The sequence below is a fragment of the Emydura macquarii genome, unplaced genomic scaffold (genome assembly GCF_026122565.2).
Source record: "Emydura macquarii macquarii isolate MOO-44397 ecotype Brisbane River unplaced genomic scaffold, CSIRO-AGI_Emac_v2 contig_67, whole genome shotgun sequence".
Lineage (NCBI taxonomy): Eukaryota > Metazoa > Chordata > Testudines > Chelidae > Emydura > Emydura macquarii.
Window position 1 is genome coordinate 12,406,518 of NW_027130204.1, and position 17,666 is coordinate 12,424,183.

Consider the following 17,666-nt stretch of genomic DNA (forward strand, 5'->3'; position numbering starts at 1 on the left):
TAGGTGGTGGTACAGTCTGCGGCTGTGGTACATCTGCTAGTCGAGCAATGCTGTGTTCAACTTGCAGATTGTTATACAGTGACGTGTTTCAAATGCATTTTTATTTATGAGCTGATAGTCGGCTGATACAGTATTGCTTTAGCAGGAGATAAATGATCTAAAATAGTTTCTTGTATAAAATGTGTAGCTTAATTATCAGTTTCATATATATAAACAAATGTTTTTCTCTCCTAGTTTTTTATTGAGCTGTCCCAGAGCACATTTCATACAACGCTTTCAAGAGGCGATACTTATGTACTACCCAAAGTCTTTGCTAGGAGCTCCCATTAACACTTTATGGTCCTATCTCTACAGGCTTTTCAGGCAAAGGGAGGTTTTTTTCCACCACTAGGTGGCACCAAGGGATTGTCCATCCTTCAGTCGACAGCTGCTTATACCAAGTCCCGATGATAGCTTTGGTAATGCATTTTCATTAATATTCAGAGCAGAAACCCTGGAAGTTACAGCATACCGCTTTTTATTAAATGCATCTGAATTTGAAGTAAAATTATAATACTGTCCCTATGTAATGCTGTTAGTTCCCTTCCAGTTACATTGCATTCATCTCATCTCACTGGAAGTACTAAAAGTGACTGCAGTTTGATTTGCATGACTTGCTAAGAAGAGGGCTAGATCAGTTTAGTGTTTTGGCAATGGGGAGATAGCATTAATAATCTAAGAAGATTTTACTAGGTGTAATCATACCACCACGTTACCGTAATTAACTGAAAGGTGATGTCGGAGATGTGGAAATACATGTGCTAAGAGTCTTTTTAGCAATTCTCATTTTCCTTGTTAGAAAAGAATGTTTCTAAAAGACATGGGAGATAGTTTTAATAATAAATTGTGCTAAAGAAGAGTTACCCTGCGCTTAAGAATAGAAGTTTACGGTGAAGAGTTACAACACTGAAAGAACATTTTATGATGCCCTCTGTAGCCAACACTGAATTCATCTGACATGAGACATGAATGCAATGAAAGAATACAAGTGGCAGTGTTGTTTGTTAACATGGATGTAATTCCAAATGCAACACAACTGTGTTTTAACCTCCTTTAAGGATTCTATTTTTTTTTTTTTTGAGTGTTACCAAATATTCCCTGATAAAACAAGATCAGTTTTTAAAGTTATTCCATTTGTTCAGCAAGCCTTTTTGTTTAGTCTTGTGATGAAATTCTTTATTCCTGACTTGCAGCTGATGCAAATTGATTTTACTGTTGTGACATTGAGGATCTGTCCTCTTGTTTAGAAAGATTCAAATACTTGGAGGAGAGGCAGCCATGATACAAATATTGCTCTCTCTTATGATCCTATAGCATGTCAGCCGATAGGAGAACTGCAGTACATTCAGCAAAGTGTTTTCATACAAATTTGCAATGATCACTTTCTTTGATTTTAATAGAGAACATATGCCCCCTTTGCTTAGGCCTGCGCTCTGAAAATTCCTAATGTAAGACGCACTTCTCCACTCAGATTAAAACTAGATGGGTTCAGACTAGAGCCTCAAATCTATAACCCTTTGAATCTTGAAAGATTCAGATCTGAGCCCATCTGATTTGGCGTTTGATCCAAAACAAGAAAGGGCCTAAGTCCCAGTTTCGGTTTTAAGGAAGCCATTGTGTGAATACAGCTGATTCCACGGGAGTTTCACTATTTCTGATGGCAGAAGTTTTCTGAGGTCAGTTGATCTCAGCAGATTGCTGCAACGTTGGGCCAAAATCTTTAACATTTCCTACAGCATTTTGGCAATGTCCCATCCAAAGCTGAACCCTACTTGAAAATCTTGAAAAAGTCCTGAAAAAACCACCTTGTCTCATTTTAGCTGGCATCTCTGAGCCTACCCTCCTTTTCCTAGTACACCTCTGGGGTGAGATATTGCCTGAAAAGTGTCCTGACATCATGCTGTCATTAAGTCCTCTGGAAAAGACGGCATATGCATCTTTCACAATATAAGGTCTACTTCATAACTCCCATTACCAATAGCTGGAGAGCCAATCAGCAAGAGCAGAACAGAGCAGATGCACTGACAGCAGCATAAACCTGGCTCTTGTAACCACCTCAGCTGTGAGGACTGGATGTGGGTCTTCTGGATCAAAAGCATGAGTGTCTAATGCAGGGGTGGCCAAACTGTGGCTCGTTTGCCACATGTGGTTTTTTTACAGTTACCATGCGGCTCGTGGAGCCCTCTACACCTCCCTACCTCCTGTTCTCTGCCTACCATACGAGGGTGGGGTGTTCACAGATTCAGCCCGGGGGCAAGGTGGTGGGGCTAGGGGCTTCTGCCTTGTGGGAGGCACCTGCCACGACTTCAGCACTGCATGGGGGGGAGGGGGGTCTCAGGGCTTCTGCCCCATGGGAGGTGCCTGCCGGGACTCAGGGCTTCAGCAGATGCGCCCCATGGGGCAGAAGCCCCAACCACAGGGCTGAAACCTGGCAGGCATGTCTCAGCTCTCAAACTTCTGAAGATTGCTGTATGCAGCTCAGAGTCAATAAGTTTGGCCACCACTGGGCTAGTGTTTGAGCTAAAGGACCCACATACGTTAGTTCAGAGGCAGTAACGGACTCACAAAGCGGTCTAACCCCTAGAGAGAGAGAGAGAATTCTCCTGCAGTTAATGTGGTTTACTCTCTCCTACCGCAGGAACGAGTGGGCAACTGGCTCAGAAGGGGAGCACCAAAGTGTGACTGGAAAAGGTAAGGCCACGGGGGGGGGCTGAGTGCACAGGGAGAAGTAATTGTGACAACTGACTGTTTAAAAGTAAAAACGCCACACAAACAAATGCACTAGCTACTTTCGCATCCGTCACCCATTACCATGGGCCAGCAGAAAGGGCTTTTTTTGGTCAGGGCTCAGAGATCGCTGAAGGAGTAGCGGTGAAGATCAGCTAAGTGAGGCTTTTCTGCCCTGCTTCTGTTTTGCCAGCCCCTCATTTTTAATGGGATTTCTCCTCCTTGAAGGGATATCTCTTCAATAAGTCTCCTGCAGACCAAAGGCCAGGGCAGCTTCTCAAAATGGAGGTTCCCCTCTCCAATGCAGTTAGTATAGCCTCAGCATATAGGGAGAGCTCTGCTGGGGGCAGGGACCCTTTTTTACTCTGTTTTATATAGTGCCACACATACTATCAGAGAGCTTAACAAATCACTGTTACAACAGTGATGCTATTCAGCTGACCCCTAGGGGTGGTGCATTCTTGCAGCTCCTCCCTCCAGGAACATGGAGAAGAGTAAAAGCAAGGAGGCTTCTCAGCCAGCTGGGGAAAAAAAAACAGTATGGACAGGAAATGTGGTATTAAGACGCTCATTGCTCACATGTTCCAAAATGGGGCTTTCCTCACGCCTAAGTAAGTCTTAGACAAGGGGAGCCCCTGCCTTCATGTTTTGGTGGTGTGCAGTATGCTCTTGTTGTTTGAGATGTCTCCTCACCCTGTCATATCATGATGCCACCAACAGTAGGCAGTAGCTACTTTGTGCTTTTGTGGAAGGCGAAGGCCTGGCATTTTGGAACAGCTGAATGTGGTGTGGGAAACGGCAGCAAGAAGGTAAGCTGATTGACCTCCACTCTGGCAAAAACAAAAAAAAACCCCAGAGTCTAGAAAGGAGAATCTATTGGAAGTGACGTGATTTAGGAGTAAGGGGCTAAAGCTCTGGAATTTGGTAGGGTGGGGGAGGGTCTACAGGAGCCTAACTGGGAGTGATGGTTAAGCTTTTGGGCACAGAGGCGGCTTTTGGGGTAAGAGTCAGCTGTGCTGGGAAAGCGTATTGTGGACATTGTAAAGACCAGAGAAATGGGGAGCTGTGGAATATTGTCTCTCATGGGGGATGTGGCTGAAAGAGTTAGGAGGCTGTCACATCACATGACTGGGTGGAGAAGGACTTAGTGGAAGGGGGTGGCTGATTGTAAAGGATTATTAGTATCTAATGTATCTGTGCTGGGGAAGCATAGCTCCTGGGACATTCTTGGTATTGGGGAGAAAATGTTTCCTGTGTTTTCTGACTAGATTTCAGTGGTGTTAAATCAGGGATGAGTTTGGCCCCAAACTATTGTTTGATTGAAAGAAAACTCAAGCAGCTGATCCTGGAGGTTTTAGCTCAAAGGGCCTGCAGCAAAGCTGCTTGTTATCAGTGCTCCTAGGCAGTCGTTAAGGCTCTAGGAAAAGCCCCAGGTCTCAACTCTTTGTTTTGAATGAGCAACAAATCCAAGAAGATAAACTGCACGTAAACAAAATTAACTGCCCATCTTCCCGAAGCATAACCCATTAAAGAGGCAATTCTTCATCTCCCCTAACAATGTGCAATGCATTTTGTTCTTCTTAATGAAGCCTAGCTTCACTGTGTAACTTTGTTGGGGATTACAACTAGATGCACAACTTGTCATGTGCATGGGCATGTGTGAGAATAGGAGCCACATCTCAACCTGAACTCTAGCATTGGCTGTGAATGCGGTAATGTGTATGCCTTTAAGCCCCATGCCTGCTTAATGCCAGGCTTTTGGCATGAAATTCAGGCTTTTGTAGGGGTCTCTCCATCCTGCCTCTCAAATCTCAGGAGTCTTGTTGCTGCAGCTGTGAAAGTGACATTGACCAGAGCAGGGGAGGGTTAGACAAACAGATCCTGTTAAGGCAAAATACCAAGGAGACAGTTCTTGAGCTCTGAGACCTACCATTGTCCACACTCACCCTTAAAGTAGGAGAATAGGCTATTCAAATTTGACATAATATACATCAAGAAGAAACTTTTGGGGACAAGGAACAAGGAGCAGCTAGGAGGAAAAGCTCTGGTTTTTCAGTTTCCGTGTGTGTGCACACAATGTATGCCCCTATGCACATATACACCCATTAGGGAGGCAGCCTAAAACATGCCCGTGTCCGAAGGTGTGGCAGTTCTAGAGGTAGCAAAGCTGCAGTGTAGCTCTGCATTTGGTTTTCAGTGCCTTGTCCAACTGGCATTCAAAACAAGGCTGTTTTGGACCCCCTGTAGCCATTTCCGCTGCTTTAATAGGTGAATACTAGGCTCAGTGTCTGTCCTTAGTAGAAAAATATTTTACATGCTGTATATGTTCTGCTTAAACCAGCTTCTTGGCTGAAAACATACACCAGTTTTGGAAGAGCTGGGTTATATTCAAGTCACTCTCTGCTCAGAGATTCAGCTCTCGCTGGCGAGGGAGCCTACCACCACTTCCCAGGAGATACCCATGCCCAGCTCTCAGGTGAATGAATGATCAGGAACTCCCCCGATCCCTACATTAGCACTCAGCCTAATGGCTCAGCACCATCCCAACTCTTCTTTTGTTCAGGATGGTCAATGAAAACAAGGTAAGTTGCCTTCGATATAATGACTTGAACAAGATGAGACTGGTAATGATGTTTACATGGAGGCTATCATGTAGCCATTAGAGGTCCTGGTGTGGTGTGCAGCGTGCTAAGTGTGACATGCTCCCTAGCAACTTAAGTAGATGATGCTGGAACTTGAGCTGTGTGGAAGCCTTGATGTCAGTGAGCAAAAAGTTAAGCAAGCATGTAGTCTCTGCAGTATGACTATATCTTGGATTTCTTGCTATGTAAGCTCCATGTACATTAACATATAGCTGCTTATCATTGATAACGTACACATCATGGAATCTTTCTCACTTCTGGGAAGTATTGTGGATTTCAGAGACCGCAACTAAGACACAAGAAGAAATAGACCTGGACAGAACTATGAAAGCTAGCACTGGTTGCCTGAAGAAAATAAATCCAAGTGCAGTGACCTAGACGGTTCTGTGTCCTTCATTTTGAAGACTGATTCCATTATTAAGCACCACAACAAGGATATGATGTTTTCTATTTGGCCTGCACTTACTCATTCCAGTGTTAAAAAGCTCCAGATTTGTTCATTTGTGTCCAGTCTTTAGGTCTTAACATCTAAAACTGAAATTTCTGTTAAATGGGGGGAAGGGAGGGGTGAAAGGACGAGTCAAGAACAGCTGTTCAGATCTTTCTTACATAGGAGTGTCATTGTTTTTAACCGCACTTGAGACATATCAGTTTGAATATCCAGCTATTTTCACCCACCTGGACTAAAAATATATGGCTGGGAAAAATGGATGTGTGCCTTTGAGAAAAGGTCACTGAGAAATTGAAATGTGTGGAGATAGAGGTTGGGGGAAAAAGCCCTGTCACAATTCTCATCTTCACTTACCTTTTACTTAAAATATATCCAACAAGGTGGGCGGAGGGACACAACAGTTGCTAAAATTACTGGGTGGAAATCATTTTTAGCAGGCGCAAGTGTTTTGTGGTTTTCCTGCTCTCTCTAGCCACCCCTACCTCATCCGCTACTCACTGCAGCATCCTCCAGAGAAGCTGTAGTGTTACTGGTGTCTCTCCAAAAACAGCCACTGTCAAGGAAGAGCCAGATGTAATCTGTTTGTGATGTGTGTCAGCTGGAACATGAGCTTCCAGTGGAACCTCAGCCCACAGGAGGGGCTCTGACCAAGGCCCAGCATGGACCTCAGAGGAGTCACTAATCCAGCCCCACCACGGGCACAGCTGATGTGAGGAGGTCCTTTGAGAGACAGATGAGTGCGATGAGGAGACAGCTGCTAATGTTTAGGGTTTGCTGGAGTAATAAATTTGAAATTAGTACTAAACAGCACAAGGTCCAAATGATGCAGTGTCTTGGATTTTTTTCTTTTCTGCCAAAAGCCAGTATGTGGTTAGGGTTTTATTTTTTTGGAAGCACTGTTGCTGTTAGATTGACGATAGCCAAGGCCAAATAAAGTGCAAAGAGTCCTGAAAAAGCTGTGTAACTCTGTACATTAAGTGTCACGGGATGCCAGCACATAACAATCTTCCTGCAGCCTGTCACAAGCCGGTGCTGTACCGCCAAACTTTCGGAAAGTTTTTAATGCAGCTTTTTTATATTGAATTTGTATTACCAATGTTCTTGTTCAAAGTGCATGAGCAAATATTGTCTGATCTGTTTTTCTTGAGCCACGTACAGGGCTGTGCAGCAACACTCAAAGGATTGTGTGTGTGGTAACCGGGTGAGGGAGGGGTGGCTAGAAAGAGGTGCAAAAAATGCAACTATGATCCAGAATTCAAGTTACACCCAATGCTCAAAGTTACACCCCATATTCCACATCCGAAGTGTGAAATGTCACTTAAAATGATATTATGCACCTCTTCACCCACTAACCCTTGCCCCTGTCGACTCCCTTGGGCTCACAAACATTAAACACATGTTCAATATTGTAAAAACAATGCACAATGTTACATCATGCACACAACGATGTGAGCATGTATTATTCTTTATGATCATGCAGTCCTTTTCAGTTACTATTTAATTTACAGGAGCACCTAGAGACCCCAACTGGAAGCAGGGCTTCAGTGTGTAGGGCTCTGTATTTAGCAGGCAGCCCTTTCCCCAAAGATGGAGGTGGTCTTATCTCCTTTTCATAGATGGGGAAATGAGACACAGAGAGGATAAGGGACTTGTCCAAGGACACACAGAAAGTCAGTGGCAGAGCCCAGAACCCAGCTCTCCCTGAGTTCCAACCCAGTCTTAACGGCAAGACCATCCTTGTCTTCCTGGAGTCCTTAAAGCTTAAAGCTTGATTTGGCACTCAGACCCACACAGGTATGCCTGTTACTAAAAGTGGAATAATCTACTTGACAAACTTAAATGAACAGCTAATTGTAGCCTAAATTGATGGCAAACAGTGCCACTAACACATACATATGCAGGAATTGCCACCACTAAATTACAGCTGCCTGTGGGATGGAACAAAGCATCCACTTATGAACTAATCTTATGATCCCATGTCCACTGAAGTCAGTGGAAATGCTTCCATTCACTTCAGCAGACATTGGATTGAGCACTACAGTCCAGAGCAATAAAACATAATGGCATTGTATAGGAACAGTAATATTATATCCCAGGCAGTATTTCAGATCGTTCATTATAACTTAGATTGGAATTTGATCCAGGCATTGGTGCTAACAGCCCTTCAGTGAAAAAAGCCATGGGATCATTAATGGCAACAATTCTTCCACAATACGTGTTTTGAATTCTTTTCCGTTTCCCATTACAGGGAGGAATGAAAATGTATCCTGCAAATTTCTTTGTGGCTAACCCCAAAGGCCACTCTTCTTTCTTTCTTTCTCTCTCTCACACCAACACACACAGTTTCTCTCTCATATGGGAAGAAGAAGAAAAAACATTTTTTAAAATCTGGCCAATAATGGGCCAGTTCATTAGCGGAGTCAGTGAGTGCACTGAACAAATCAGGCCAGGGGACAGCACAGGTGGCTTTAAGCGATCTTGATGCTACCTGATCCTGGGCTGGTTATGGGCCGGGCCGGTCCCCCTGATGTAAGACAGAGCAGGCAGCCTGAGGGCAGCTCTAACCTGCATTTGTTGTCAATAGTCTCAATAGGTGGTTATGGCAGCCGGTAATCACTGGGGTGCAGGAATACTCCAGTCCTGCCCCATACACTGGCAGCAGGGAGGTGAAATGCAGTCGATGCTGCTACCCCAGCTTTGTATGTCAAAAGGATCCTCCCACGCTGGGGTCATTCTTCGAGAACTGGCTTTTAGGGTCTCTGCACCAACAGAAGCTAGCCCCGTCACAGCTCTGTGTTTGTCCTTAAATATATACCCAGCCTAGCCTTAAAAAGGAAGGACCATGGAAGGTTTTAAGAACTGTCCTAGTTGCAGCTTGGATGTACTCGGATGCCATCTCTCTCTATTAAGTATCCCTTCTATTCAACATCATTTTCACAGCTGCATCCAAAAGCCCTGAGAATTTGGAGACAGGCATAAGGAACACGGGACTGGAGTCCAAAGCTAAAAGCTCTTGGCTAGGCAGGTGTGGTTCCCTGTCATCTCACAATGGAAGGTGTAGTAGACTGTACCTATTCCTGTCTTTCCCATGTACTGGTCACCAAGGGCAGCGCATCATGATGGGAGAAAAAACCCACCTGCTTGGCAAAAATCCTTGCCCTCAGCTGCTAGAGAGTACAGAATGTTCCCATTGCAGCTTGCTCAGCTAGGAACAGATGCAGCTTCACAATTAGATATAGGACAAGTCAATCAAAAACATTGCTTTTTTTTTTTTTTTTTTTTTAAGTAAACACGCAATGAATTGTGGTGACTTAAAGTACCCTTGATTCAGTGAAACTTTTAGCTGAATCTTAATGAGCGTCTTTTGTTTTAAAATAAATTCCTTACTTTCACACAGCGAAAAGGCAGTACAGATTCTTGGACTTGCTGGGATTCACTGTCATCTCTCTGTAATGATTAGCTCATTTCAATTTTTAAGCAAATCAGGTACTCCTGGAAGCTGTTGGATTGGCAATGCTGGAAACTGAAACCATAGCACAGGGGCTTCATGGATAACAAGTTAGTGAGCAAACTTCATCCCGGAACCTCGCTCTTTAATTTGAAGGGTCCCCTGCTAGGACGGAAAGGGGGTGAGGTTTGGTGTCTGAATGCCTTCAGACCGTGGCACCTCAGTGGTGTCTGCCAATAGGGGTCCCAGCTTTGGTGGCAGGCGTGGGCCTGCTAAGAATGGGACAGAGTCAACCAATCCATGCCATGTAGGCATTGAAGCAGCTTTGGACTGGGGACTTAATAGTGACTGTCGCTGTAGCTCAGTACCAGTCTCTCAGTCAGAACCCCACCAGAGCTGAGGGGAAGGGAGGGGGGAAAAGTGGGGGGGGGGGGGCGCTAAATCTTCATATGGTGTAAATTTACATGGAGGACATTGTTCCAAGACACTGAGGTCAATGGAGCTACACTGATTTGTACCAACTGAGGAGCTGGCCTGGTACTAAATGCAGGGCCTTGTCTGGCTCCCATTTCACTCAGTGGCAAATATCCTATTGACTTCAGTGGGATCAGGAAAGCAGGCTGTCTTGTCTTATACAAAGCAGAGACATAACTGTCGGGCTATGTACCTTTGATTTTGCAGTGGCTGTTTTTACCAATAGTTCAGTGGAATGAACTAGGTCAGGACATAGCATTTCATTTTTCCAGTTGTCTTAATTCTGTTTCATTTCCAAGTATTATGACATCATGATGCTTCTGAGCTTTGGAAAATAGTATTCATGCACACATATGCAGCAGGACATAATGAAAGAAAACAAGATGTTTCCTTTAATTGGAATGAAGACCTCATTTCTGGCATAAATTGGAGGATTATGTTGTGTTTTATTATAGAAAGCATGAAAATTGATTTGGAACTGTTGTGAAGATATTTATGATTTTGATTGGGATTTACCGTATTATTGATTAAAGTGAAGTGCACACTATTTTTAACTTGATCTCCAAGTCTCCCCATCTCCCCCCGCCCCCCACCACACACACCATTTTGGCATCTGAGTGATTGGAAGAAAATACTTTTTACTCTTATAAAGGCATGAAAGAATTGGGCGAAAAATGTCCTGGCACACCCCCTCCCCCATCCATTATAGCTGCTGTGTATATATCAGATGTCACATATTTGAATTTAACATAATTCAATAAAGCTGGGGCCTGATTGGAATCCCAGACCTGACTGACCTTTGGTTTTGGGGGTGTTTAAATATTCAAACCCAAATCCCCAATTTGTGGCTAGCTCCTATTTCTATAAAGGGCTGAAGCAAAGACCAGATCTAAACACACCCGAATTTTGGAGATTTCAGAATCAATTCTGAATTTTGCAGCCCATCTTCCTTCTCTGATTTTAATCTAGGCCAATCACATCTCTCCCACAACTGCTCATTCACACCAGCCTCAGAATAACTCAGGAGAATAGCACGATCACGGGCTGCATTCCGTCCATCCAATCACAGTCTGAAAATATGATCTAAACTCTATTCTTTGTTGTTAATGAAAAATATAAGATATATCAATAGCACTTGAGACTATAGAGTAGGGAAAAATCATGTATTCTTTGCCATTTATGTTTTCTGTGCACTAATGTTCCCAGGAACAACCCAATACAGATGGAAGGGTGCTGATGCAAGCTGCGATAGAAATCTGGAGACAACACATTATAGAAGATAGCATGCTGGTCTGGGACTCTGGAGACCTGGGTCTAATCCCAGAGCTGTTGCTGGGTCACCTTGGGCAAGTCATTTCCCCTCTCTGTGCCACTGTTTCCCTATCTGTAAAATGAGGGAGAATGATACTGATTCCTTTGTAAAGTGCTTTGAGGATCTACTGATGAAAAGTGCTACATAAAAGCTAAATTTTATTATTGTACGCCAAATCAGCTGCCGGATTACAGGTAACATTAAACAGATGGAGTTGGTATTAGGGGATGTTGTCATGGCTAAAGAGGAGAGGCCAACATTAACACAAGATACATTGTTTTAATCTGGTCTCTTGCTATGCATTTTAGAAGGCAAAAGAGATAACAGAACTGAATTGAAGTTGGCTGGTCATTCTTCTCGGTATTTAAACAGGATACCTATTTGAGTCTGCAGGCAGAGAACAAATGTAGCCCGACCATGTGGATATGTGGGGCTACAGTGAGTTCATGCCTCCTAGGGACATATTCCTATTCCTTGACTCCTGGTGCTGATTGCTATGAGTTTGTCTAATGCAGAATTGATTCCGTGGGATCAAGTGAGCGGCAGTGGAGACCTGCTCAATCGATCTCGGAAGTGCCCTCCAGTCAACACCGTTAATCCATTCCCGCAACAAGTGTAAGGCTGCGTCGACCCGAGGGCATTTTCCTGTCAGCGCAGCACAGTGGAGACGCTGTGGTTAGTAAGTTGACGGGAGAGACACAAACTATTCTACGTAGCTTGTGTATCTCCCATCGACTGCCGCTGACAGTGTAGACCAAGCCTATGAAGGCATTTCAGTACATTTCCCATGTGTTTTGGATCTGTGTACTTTTTGGGGGCCGCTTCCCCTATGGCTTGTGGCTTAGACGTTGAGATGATGGCATGGCCCAGTGCATCTTAAAAGGCTTCCTAGACCATGGCAAGCACAAGCAATGTCTGACATGTAATCAGCAGATCAGAAACAGCTTCCTCACTGAGGCCCTGCTCCTATAATTAATTCTATGTGGGCGGCCCCTCTGGGGTTCCATTGATTTCAATGGAGGAGCAGAGCCTTGATAGAGACACGTACCCACTGGGTCCATTTACGTGGGTTCCATTGTATTTTTCAATATTTCTTGTAATAAGCTTTTTTTCTCCTATCAAAGTTTGCCCTGACATCTGGACTGAATGTGCCCCCAGCAAATTGGAACTCAGCACAAATGCTAGGGCCATACAGCACTGTCACGTCTTGTAAGTGAGAACTCCTTGGTAATGATGATCTCAGGCTAGTTTCTACTGGATGGGGTCCACATCCCAAATATCTGCCCCCTTCTTGGCAGTCCCAGCAGAGGGGCTGAGGACTGAAACTGCCCTTTCCTCCGTGGAAGTGGTTTCTCAATTCAGGGTTGAGGTACGTAGCTGGGGAATCTCAAACACCTTCTGCCTTTACAATTCATGTTCTTTCACATATCAGGAATGTCAGCCTGGCCCTTTCCACTGGCACTAGTGATAATTAATAGTTTGCAGAATTGTTCCTTAATCCTCTAACTGTCTCTTAAATTTATAGCATATTGGCTATAATAACAGTGAGGATTCTCAATTGCAGCTATTATTGCATGTCTTTAACTAGGAGTAATTCAGTTCCTTCTTTTCACCTTGCAAGGTAATTGAAGCACCAATTCTTGCCGGCTTAGTCAACCTCCAGAAAGTCACATTTCGATTCCCCACAAATGAAGCAGGCAAGTTGGCAATGGCTGTTGGCAGCCTGCAGATACTATAAACTCACTCCATGCTACTCTTTTGAGAGTAGGCTCCTAAAGCAATAGACTGAATGCTATATCAAGGAGTCAAACAAATATTGCCACAGCATGAAATTGCTGACTAAGGTCTTTGACTTAACAAGACCCCAAATTGTTCATGTTCCAGTGATGTCATTTGTTATCCTGTTTTTTAATTGACTTCTCTTGTCTCTAAAACCCTGGCTTCAACATGTATCCTTCAATCAATCCTTCAACCCCTCAATAGCTCTGAGAGAAAAATGTGTCTGGATAATAAACTAATTTACACTAAATGGAAACAATAGAAGGCAATTAAGACACCCCCACTCTGCCCCCCATTTCCCACTGATCTGTCCACTGTGCCTAACTCTGTCCTCACACCAGTAAATCAGGAGTAACTCCAGGGAGTTAGTGGTGTTCACCAGTGTAAGGGTAGAGCCCATGTGTAGTCACTTACACCAGGTCAAAGTTAGTGCAAAGTGGGTGTAAAAATGCTACCAGATCAGTAGTGGTTTATATCCACTTTGTACTGGTGCATATGGCTCCAGAAAGTGCCTTAAAAGGGAATTGAAAAGAACAAAGAATAAACTGGATCCTTACTCTTCACACCTCCGATCCGAGCAATGACTAATACTCACCAGTGAGACATTAATTATCTACTTTGCAGGACAAATTATACAAAGGTATATGTCAACTCTCCATCTCCTATATCTACATCTCCTCTTCCTGTGCTTTAAGCACTAGTCTATTAAAAACAGAAATGGGCCTAGAGCGAACCACTGGATCTGAACATCCCCGAACTTTGGAAAGTGCAGATCTGCACGTAGACTTCACAGCTTGTTTAAAATATGCTTCAATTTCATTTTTAAAGGTACTCATAAACATCATTGCTCTAAAGCTGGTGGGTGAGATCCTAGCCCATTGAAGGGAGTGGCAAAACTCCTTCTTTGGAGAGCAAACTCTGAAGCTGTCCTAGTTTTGCAGTTCTTTTCAAAATCCTTCCAGGCCAAGCATGGATCAGTGATTTTATTTTTTTAATTCATTGATGTGTTTTGTTCTGTTAGAAAAATAATTTACAGTGAAAAGTATTAATTTCCCATGCCCTTGCTTCCAAATGTCGTCTTCATGTTAAACTATTTTTACTGCAGATTCTTTAAGGAATTTTTATTGGCGCAGCTTTTTAATATTCAGCAGTCCTGCCTAGAATTTTTTTTTTTTTTGGGTAACAAAACTGAGATAGCTTGAAAAGCAATATTTTTTAAAGACAGTCATAAATAAAGGCCTGATGGTAGCTCTGAGTGGGAAAAGCTCCCAGCTTATCCAGATGTTACTGTTTTTCAGTCTATATTGATAACAAGATCACTGATGTTTTTTCTTTCTATATTAGTTATTAATGGTTACTAAGCCCTAATCCTGAAAAATGATCAACAGGAGCCGCCTCTTATACCTGCATAGATCCCTACTGATTTCAGCGGGACTCTGCTCATGTGCATGGGTCTGCTTGTGCAAAGCAGTTTGCAGGATTGGGGCCTTCTTTAGTAAAAGGAACTGGAGCTATTCTACAAAAGATTCTTTGCTGCTTGATTCAACTTGTGGGGAACTTTGTTTAGCATGAATTATCATCATAATTAGTTAGCACTTGCATAGTACCACAGACATGCAGGGAGCTATACAGAGAGCATAAAAAGGCACCATCTCTGCCATAGGTACTGAATATCTACTGTTGTTTGAATGCAATCTGATATGACATGGGGGAGATACCACCAGGCAAAGGGGGTGGAGGAGGAAAAGTTCACACAAAATGCTTGTTTGCACAGTGCATCATGCCTGTTCCATTTCCATTTCAATTTGTCAGCAGGCCTGAAGGTGGTTAGTGTTTGCTGCTATAGCACAGACCTTTTATTTACAGGTAGGCAAAATTCCCCTCTGTTTGTATATTTTCACCAATTATAACGTGGCATAAAGTGAGCTCACTTCGGCTAAATCACGGGGTTAAGTTTAGCCTGAGACAACCATACTCAAGATGGAAAAGAGTTGTTAGTCCTTCATTCCCATCTCCTTCAGTCTCCCTCAGTAGAGACGAACCTCAGGAAAGCAGCACTGAGTTGATCACTAGCAGATGCAATGCTCTTGCAGAGAGGGTTTCTGGGACTGATAAGAGTCTTTAGATGCTGGGAATGACAGTGAATGATTCTGATGGGAGGTTACTACAGATGAACATGACAAACTTATTGCATGGATTTTGAAAAAGGGGAAAAGGCTTAGATGATGAACAGTAAACATGCAAGGCCAGCTCCTCAGCTGTTGTAAAGTGACATACCTCCAATGACTTCAATGGAGCAATACCAGTGACCATGTGAAGATCTGGCCCAGAGCGCTCTTTTTACAGGAATAGCAGATTGTTCAGGAGATGGAACCTTGGCGAGGACTTCATTGAATAGGCTGGTGAAAGTCCTTGGACTTTAAGGAAAGCGGTGGGTTGTTTTTCTCCACCAGCCATAGGAAGGTTCAAAGGGTAAGAAGCCCTTGTCAAAATGAATGAACTGAACCCATTTGTTTATACTGATTTTTTTTTTTTTAATAGCAGTTGGTATTTCTGATGCTAGGGCTGAAAAACAGATGTCTTTTGTGATGCCAGCGGTGTGGCAGCCCTATGGAAGAGACAGTGAGCCCGTTTAGAGTCTGCTTCAGTAATTAGAAATACTTCTACTATTTTAAAATTAGACAAAGATTTTCTTTGGACTATTCAACCATTCTATAAGTAGGTTGGAATCTAGTTTACATTCCTTTGAGTCGACCATTCCTCCCAGTACAATGCGTTTTAAAATCTTCCCCGTAAGGCTTCAGTTGCCTCACGGCACGTTATGGTGACTGTCTTCCCATTCCAAGGTGGAGTGGGTGCTATATCGGAAGAAACATGCACAATTTAAAAAAGCCTACACTTGCCACATTTCCAGTAGGTTTTCTTTCTGCTTTTCTTATAGAAAACTCATTGAAAACTGCCCCACACCCACACCTTTTTACTCCAAATTCAAGACAGGATCTGCCACTGAGAACCAGGCGGCTGGATTTGGCTCCCGGCAGGGAGCGGGAAGTGGGGGTTGAGGGCAGCCTGCCAGGATCGTGTGGGGCAGCCGTGCTCCCAGTAGGGAGCTGCCAGCAGAGCTGAGGGACCAGCCTCTCAGCTCCCCATGCTGCCCCTCTCAGGTCGGTGGACGCGCTCTTGGCGAGGACACACACCACCGACGCAAGGGAGGGGAGTGTGGACCTCAGTCTCCGCAGTAATGAATGTGGTGAAAAATGTCACCCCTGAGCGATGTAGTTAAGTTGACCTGAGCCCAGGTGTTGACATTGCTAGGTCAATGCAAGAATTGTTCCATTGACCTAGCTGCTGCCTCCCAGAGAAGTGGATTTACTGCAGTGATGGAAGAACCCATTCTGTCAATGTAGTAAGTGTCTACCCTGGGCACGCTACAGAAGCACAGCTGTAGTGTTTTTAGTGTAGACATACCCTTTGACTTCACAGAGCGTTAACGTGAATCCTGTCCACACACACAATCCCTTAATTCAAATGTGGTGCTTTTAATTTAAGTTGCCTGGCTCATCAGGGGACATAGCCTACAGTTAGAACTAGCACAAATTGTCAGCTGCCTGCACAGTCACTCCGTGCTGCTAAAGCAATCACTGCAGCTCATATAATTATTCTGCAGGTTGAGTGTTAATTCTCAGGCCACGTCTACACTACAAGCTTTGGTTGTCCCGAGTTACGTGCATACTTGGCTGCTTGCATCAGCACTTTGCGTACTCACCCAGAGTACTTGTGTTGATGTCAAGTGTGGTGCACCATGGGTAGGTATCCCAGTGCGCCACACGCTGCTATCCGGGGCAATGCTTTTTGGGATGTTTCTGCAATGTTTTGTGGGATAATAATGACCTCACTCAAGGATTTTTAGGAGCTAGGGGTAAAGTTCCCAACATGCAAGTTTCTCTATCTCACTGGCCAGTATAGCTGGGACAGCACATGAGGTGTTATAATTTTTGCTGGTAAAAACTACCAGCAAATTGCTGGCAAGCAGGAAGGAAGGGAGGAATTCTGACTCACTGTGATGTCTTGGATTCAGAATGCCTCCCACAGTGATGTAGTTTACATATCACTGCTTGCTAGGGGCTGTGTCAAAAGTCGCAACCTAGCCTTCTCTAGACATGCTTCCCACAGGAGTTAATCCTGGGTCGTGTATGGGAGATAGTCTTCAGTATTTTTCCCCACTTTAATCCTCTATCTAGTCCAACCCCCCACATTCAATCCAGATGATGCTTGTGACTACAGCCAGGTGCCATCCAAAAGAATGGTGCAAACCCCTTCTTTCTATAGAGCTGTGGTAACATACTGCATTGTTCTCACACCGCATGTAGTAATTTCTCTCAGGGAGGTTGTGAAATACTGCAGAATTCTGGGAATATTCTGCAAGTACATTTTTAGGCTTGTGCATTCGGAGAAATGACTTAGCACCCACACAGAGACACTTTTTCTCTTTCTCAGTGCAAAGGATTAGTTCCCATTTTGTGACCTGGAAAAAACCAACATGCAACAAAAGACCCTTACATAAAATGCCCTGGTGAGATTCTCTTTCAGAACCTCTTCTCTGCCCTTAATCTTGGCTTCCAGGCAGCTCTCTGTCATCTCTTCTTGTTTCTGTTCTTTTTCAGTTCTGTTCTGTAGGGGTTTCTCCTTGAGTGATGGTAGCTAGGTCGACAGAAACATTCTTCCATCCACAAAGCCTCATCTACAGCGGGGGCTATGGTAGCAGAGCTATGGCACTCAGTGGTGTGGGGTTTT